General features: G+C 39.6%; 1 long non-coding RNA gene across 1 annotated transcript; it reads right to left on the bottom strand.

Moving 5' to 3' along the window:
• Positions 1-4,093: 4,093 nt before the first annotated feature.
• Positions 4,094-6,183, bottom strand: LOC120436042. Its single transcript, XR_005610074.1, has 3 exons — positions 6,136-6,183; positions 5,583-5,630; positions 4,094-4,539 (listed from the first exon to the last, which is right to left on the bottom strand). It is a non-coding gene; the product is annotated as an uncharacterized LOC120436042 (long non-coding RNA).
• Between the last annotated feature and the right edge of the window lie 907 nt (positions 6,184-7,090).

Genomic DNA, 7,090 nt, shown 5'->3' with positions numbered 1-7,090 from the left:
CGCCACGTGCGAAGTCAACAAGGTGTCTGGCACTGTGGGCGCTTCTTGAGGAAGAGTTTTCTCTGTGAGTGGACTGTTCAGCATTACAAGTCAGATAAAAGAAAATGTCAAAGGTTATGCACGAGTCTGTGAGACATTAAGGAGCACTGAAAAAAAAACAGGAGATACAACCAGAGTCCGTTTGTGCATAATAGTCTTGCTAGTGTGGTTAATTTATGCACCAAAAGATAGAGCTGTGTGATACAGCCAATTTTGGTGGTGATCTGATACCAAGTAAATACAGGGCCAGTACTGCCGCTACCAATACCAATACCGATACCAATACTTTTAACCTGTAAAGGGAGCTACATGCATTGGGCTACATGCTAAACTTAGAGAAAACAAAGTATCAATCCAATGCCAACATTGGTATTGATACTATATATTTGGAATGGTCCTCCCAACATATAAAAAAAATTTCAAATATAATACATTTTTAAAAATGATACATTTTAACCACTAACTAACATACATTTATCATTAATAATTCATCATATATTTATCAGGGAACCATATTTAAGCAGCCTGGTTCTGCTGGCGGTTTCTTCCTGTTAAAAAGGTGTTTTTCCTACCTACTTTCGCCAAGTGCACCCTTTTAGAGGGTCTTCTGATTCTCGTAATTTTCTCTGTATTATTGTAGGGTATTAACTTTACCATATAAAAGCCTTATAGGCAGCTGTTGTTTTTAGGCGCTTTATAAATAAATTGAATTGAATATTGATTTTGACACAGCTGTGCTCAAAATGCTCTTGCGTCACTGAATGAGTCACTGCCACCAAAGAGACACATTCCTTTGATTTTGTTTAAACAAGAGTGCAGCCATCATTAGGACCAAATAAGCATTCTGCTTATTTGGTCCTAATGATGGCTGCATTCCTCATTTGCTAATTTCCAAACATTCCTCTCTGACATGTTTTCTCCAACATTGAATGCCTGCTGCCCCAGGCTGTTATTTGTCTGCTAATATAAAAGTGAATCTTATGTATAGAAGTAGAAACTCCAGCAGAACAGCATGAGAGAGGTGTCGAGTGGCATGAAGACAATCACTGAATTCAGACCATCCAACAGCATGAGGAGCTGGGGCCAGTGACTGCACAGCCAATGAGTTGACTCCCTGTGAAAGTCCTCACATCCCTCCCCGACCTTTCACCTTCACTCATGATCAGGTTCAGAGACAAATGAGAAGACTCCACTCAGGCAAGTCTCCAGGAGCCGATGGGGTGAGTCTCCATGTCCTCAAGGCCCGTGACCCAGTTGACTTACCAGCGCAACCTCAGAGCTGAGGATGCCATCATCTACCAGCCCAATCGTGTCTACCCCCAACTGAACTGGCCGGCGAGCATCGTGAGGGTCATGTTTTTTTTACTTTTCCAGTTTATTCAATACCATTAGGCCGATAATAACCTGACAGCGATGCAGGTGGATGCCTCTCTTGTGATCTAGATTGTGATTACCTACAGGAAGACCACAATATGTGCATCTTCAACACAGTGGCACAACAAGGGACCGTACTCTCTGCTTTCATCTTTGCCCATTACACCACAGACTTCAGCCACTGTGCAGAGACCTGCCATCTTCATAAGTTTTCTGATGACTGAGCAGTGTTTGGCTGCATCAGCAAGGGTGATAAGACAGAGTACCCAGCTGTGGCTGACTCCTGGAGCTCATCTGGAGCTCAGTGTGACAAAGACCTAAGAACTGATTGATTGTGGACTTTAGGAGGACCAGGAAACCCGTGACCCCTACTTCAATCCAGGGGTCGATGTGGACATTGTGGAGGACTATAAATACCTCGGAGTACACATAGATAATAAACTGGACTGGGTTAAAGCACCACTGCACTCTACAGGAAGGGCCAGAGTCGTCTCTATTTTCTGAGGCGACTGAGGTCCTTCAACATCTGTCGGACAATTCTCAGGCTTTTCTGAGTCTGTTGTGGCCAGTGCTATCCCCTATGCTGTTGCATGCTGGGGCAGCAGGTTGAGGGTCACAGATACCAACAGACTCAATAAACTGATCCACAAGGCCAGTAATGTTGTGGGGATAGAGCTGGATTCCCTTAAGGTAGTGTTGGAGAGGTGGATGTTGTCTAAGATAAAGACAATGCCTCCCACTCACTCCTTGACGTGCTGGCCGGTTCCAGGACCACGTTCAGTGAGAGACTGGGATTACCCACATGCACCGCTGAATGACAGGAAATCATTCCTGCCTGTGGCTATCTAGCTGTACAACTTCTCCATCTAATGCACAGTAAACAGTGCAATAGTTACACCCTTTTGCACACCCTCTACAGTGAAAATAATAGTTTTCCAGTTTTGAGTAAAATGTCAATCATATATATTTAGTCACTGTAATATTCTAGATATTTATAACTGTAACCACATAATTTCCTTGGGATTAATAAAGTATTCTGATTCTCACAATGATTTCAGGAGCACATGGTTTTATATTGTTCTTCATGAAGGCAAAAATGCCATTTTCATGAGTATGTATTGTAGAGGAGAAAATATTTTTCCTGTAAAATGCAATGGCAGTAACAAAGAACCCCAGATTCTCAATGACCTCATGCTTAACATTGCGCTTAGCAAGTTAATGCAGGGAGAACCGCCCTGTATGCTGCATCCACCTTCCACTCTTCTGCATCTTCAACATATTTTCATTCCTCTTCCTTTCCCGTTGGCAGCCTGCCACCCCCTGCAAAATGTGTGCAAGCCTCTTCATACTGTAACTGTACTGCACCAAAGCTCTGTAAATGTTTTCCTCATGACTTGTGTTTGCGGGCTTGGATCTGGGCAATTAGATACTATTTTGCACATCTTGACTACCAAGCATATTTTGGAGAGTAGAACTGTTCAGTGGGTAGAATCTCCAAATCATTTACAAAAGCCCAAAAAGAAACGAGAAATGCTCTTTCTGGCGTACACAAGTAACAAACTCATTTGAAGGATTCACAGATTGTTTTGCAAGCTTCTACACTCGTTCGAGGATTAAAACAAAACAAAACAGAACAAAAATGGAATATTATATATGGAATTTACAGATAAAGAATGATTTCAGTTTGCTTTAAAACAAATGCATTTCAGTTTGCAGATCTATTCCAAAATATAGGACCATAAAAAAAACACAGGCTAAAGAAATCAAGAAATCTGGAAAATGTTTCAGACAGATATTGTGGGGCATAGACATAAAGGCTTTTAGACAAGTAGTATAATTTGTAATCAGTTCTGCAATTAACTAGAAGTCACTGCTGATATCCAAGAGGTGTCTTTATATGTGATTAAAATTAGTTTTCTCTTGTTAGGACAAATGGCTCATCAGATGATTAAAGACAGTCTTTTTTTCTCAGCTTTTTTGAACGAAAAGTTCACCTAAAACTGAGAAAAACATTTGTTTTAGGTGAGACGCAAACCAGCTGAGCGCTTCTTTTGTTTAGGATCCATTCTGTTAAATCCCACAATCAAAGCAAAATTGCTGACTACAACTGTAACAAAGATTTTCAATAAGTTTAAGGGAACTTGAAACTTGGAAGATACCAGATTGTAATATAAATCATTCATTTAGAGTAAGGTGGTCTTAAAACTATTGTTTTCTTTTGTCATCGTGACATTCTGATGAATTCAACATGTTTAATAGTCTATTTTGTCAATCACGTGTCAACTTCCAACTCATCTTCCCTCAGCCACTGTTGTGTTTATGTTAAGTCGTGTCTTCTCTCTTTTTTTCTTTTTAACAAACCATTGAAAAGTGAAAGCATCTTCTCTCTTGTTCAACAGTTTTTCTTCCTGTTAATTTCCAGCATTGTAAAGCAAGTGAATCTACCTTTAGTCTTGCAAATCGTGACCCTGCTAGGTCCCCAGACACTGACAGATATAGTCTATGATTAAAATCTCGGACTTGTGATACATTGTCATGTCACGCTGAGAGAGTTCCAGACTTTTATCTTTAATAACGGTTTTCAAAGTTTTCTAGTATATGGTAGGCAGTGTATAGAGTATTGAGGTCTACCAAAACCAGCATTTTTAAATTTAGATTAAAAAATGTAGTTTATGTGGTTTGACAGTTTAAATTAGCTTTATTTGTTGTCACAATATTGTATTCTTTGTTTAATGAGGGCTTCTCACGCAAGTGAAGAAGCACCTATACCTTGGAATGGTAGGCACTCAAAAATCAAAGGCAAAGTTATGCCTTTTCAAAAGCTTGTCAAGTGAAAGCACTTTTAAGGGGCGTACAGAGAGGAAGGTGGCAGGCCACTATATTCTGTTCACTGTTAAAATAGCCATAGAGGACAGAATCTTGCTGTGTGATGTCAATATAGCAAATCTAAGCAGCATTTGTAAAGATTGAGTACATTCAAGAAGCTAGCTGAGATGCCATCCAGACTGGAAACCCTCTTTCTGAGACCTCTTTCCTCACGTGGTCTCAAAATATAACATGATACCATTGCTAATGATATCAGCTAACCCGTCCTTTGCAGTAGTACACCTGGCATGCGTCACAACACTGTTCAGAGGAAAGAAAAGAAAATGAACTTTAAAAACGTGAGTCAGATCCACCCTCAGTCTGTCTCTGTCTCCGTCTGGCTTTCTTCTAGCTGGTTTGTTAGCAGTGACTAAATGTCTCTCTGTGGTTGGCTGTCTGTGTGTTTAACTCCCTGCTGTGTTCCTAAGTCTTACTAAGGACTGGATCTTCTTGCAGTTACACTGATATTGTGGTGTTGTTGTTGCTGCTTTCTATCTAGACCAAGGGCGTAGATTTGGTTTTGGGATTGGTGGGGACGGGTGTTTCAACCACCGAACCCTGCCCTGTTTCTTTTTTTTTTTCCTTTTCGTCTTTGCTTCTTGATAAAAAAGAAGAAATATACTTGCCTACATATGCTATTCTACATGCTATTAAACCATTTAAAATTACAATTCATAGTTTTATATGTGAATTATATAATGTTAAATTACGATTAAACGAATGACTGACTAAGTATTTTAGACTTTAGTTTACTTTAGCCATATTCCATATAAATCAGGTATCATACAAAAATAAAAATAGCTTCAAATACAGTCATGACAATAAAAGAATATGACTTTAAGGACTTAAATGTGGAATGGAGCGATTTCGCAGGTCTTTCCTCCCCACTGGTGTCAGACTCCACAACAAAGACTTTTGCAGCTGATCAAACACACACATGTGCAATACGACGTTGTAAGTTGTCTTTTTAATCAGTTGTATATAACATTTGTATTCTATTTTTATCCTAATGTATATTTTATTCTATTTTTTTCTACTATTTTATTCTATTCTGTACAGTTGTGTACAGTATATTATTCTTATTGTATTCTAATTTTTGCTATATAACTTTGCACTGTCCACTTTCTGCTGTGACAAAACGAAAGGTAATCTTATCTTATCTTAACACGATTACTTCAGTTATAGTACACCAACTTCTCTTATACATTAGCACTAAGGGAACACTAAATGAACTGGTGGTTTTTGTCGATAAAACTCATCTAAGATGACCACAAAATTATTATTCTGTGTTTGATGTGCCTCACCTTTGTCCCTGGCTTTTCCCCTCTGGCTGCACTAGGACATATTGCCACCTGATAAAATAACACATTGATTCGTGCCATATAAAAAGTGAGACGTCAATTCAGATTCTTTGTCAAATCTACACTAATCAATCAATTTACATCAGCAGCCTAACAATTGTAGTGCAAACTGCACTACAAGGTGGAATATTTGCAAAATCATGACTACCTCATGATATTTTGTCTCAAAAATTAACCCTATTAATATGTCAGTGCCACTAGGATGAAATTATTGTGTCACCAACATTTTAACGTTAGACGTATAATTTTAACAGCCTCTTTAAACTAATATCCTGGTTTGCTCGAGGCTGCCGTTTTTTCTGACAGTTTCAATCAAAATTAGAAATGTTGCTCTGAGACTGGGAGAACTAATAGTGCTGCATGTTGTGCAGTTTCCAAAACACGTTATTCATGGTTGCATACAATTTTAGGCTGATGTGGGCCAAAGCCTAGCATAGCCTGTAACGTTATTATGACGGACACATTTCATGAGTGAGCTTGGCTTTAATTGACTTACAAGTTTCTTTGAAAAATACTTTCTTATATCCAGGTTCTTCCTTTTTGCTGCCATCCTCCTCTCCTCCTTGCAGGTCCTCGCAGCGCAGGCTTGCCGCTGCTAAAACTAAACAGAGCTCCCTGAAAGGCACAGCCAATCACATTGGCCATATTTGTCACATGAGGTAGGACTCCAGTAGAGAACGTAATTTAACTCTTTCTGCACCGCTGGGTGAATGAGACTTTGACAGATCGTTTTTTTCTTTCTATCGTTTTTTTTTTTTTTTTTTTTTTTTTTTCATAAGAAGGGATCAAATTATTGGTGGGGACATGTCCCCTCCGTCCATGCCAAATCGACGCCCTTGATCTAGACACTTCTTCATTTTAATTTTCAGTATACACATAGCTACATCCATATGTATCATTGTGCATGACTGTTAGCTTCAGTGGATAAGACCCCAGTCATACAGGGTGAGAGACCAGTTGGCAACAACTAGTTTAGAAGGAAACATGTATATTGCCCTACTGATTGCAAGTAGTGGCTGGCAGTTGCATTGAACTCTACTACTAAAGCTTCATTTATGCATGCAAAGACACTGGTCAGCAAGAGCTGGTAACCACCATTCAGTACCTCCAGCAAGCACTCACCGTGAAATTGGTTTCAAATAGAGGTTTCAAATAAGGTGCTACACTGAGTGGTTGTGTCCAAATTCATGGGCTGCATCCTCCTGAGGACCCGGCCTTCGGGGTCTACGTGGGCCGGGTCCTCAGAAGGTCGGGTAGGCCGGAAGTAAACGGCTGTGAAATTGGACGGTCTAGCCTTCTGATTAATGTCACCGCTGTCTCGGTGGAGTTTAATAAACTCAGCTGTCTGCTCCTTGCTATGTAAAATATAACAGGACACTGGCGTAAATTCTCGACCATCTCACACTTCTGTTTAATCAGTTTTCTGTTTGACGTTTATTCAGCTGTGTGAA

Source organism: Oreochromis aureus, linkage group 23, assembly GCF_013358895.1.
Source record: "Oreochromis aureus strain Israel breed Guangdong linkage group 23, ZZ_aureus, whole genome shotgun sequence".
In the NCBI taxonomy this organism is placed as follows: domain Eukaryota; kingdom Metazoa; phylum Chordata; class Actinopteri; order Cichliformes; family Cichlidae; genus Oreochromis; species Oreochromis aureus.
The sequence above is the reverse complement of the archived record's forward strand: the minus strand, read 5'-3'. Positions and strand labels throughout refer to the sequence as shown.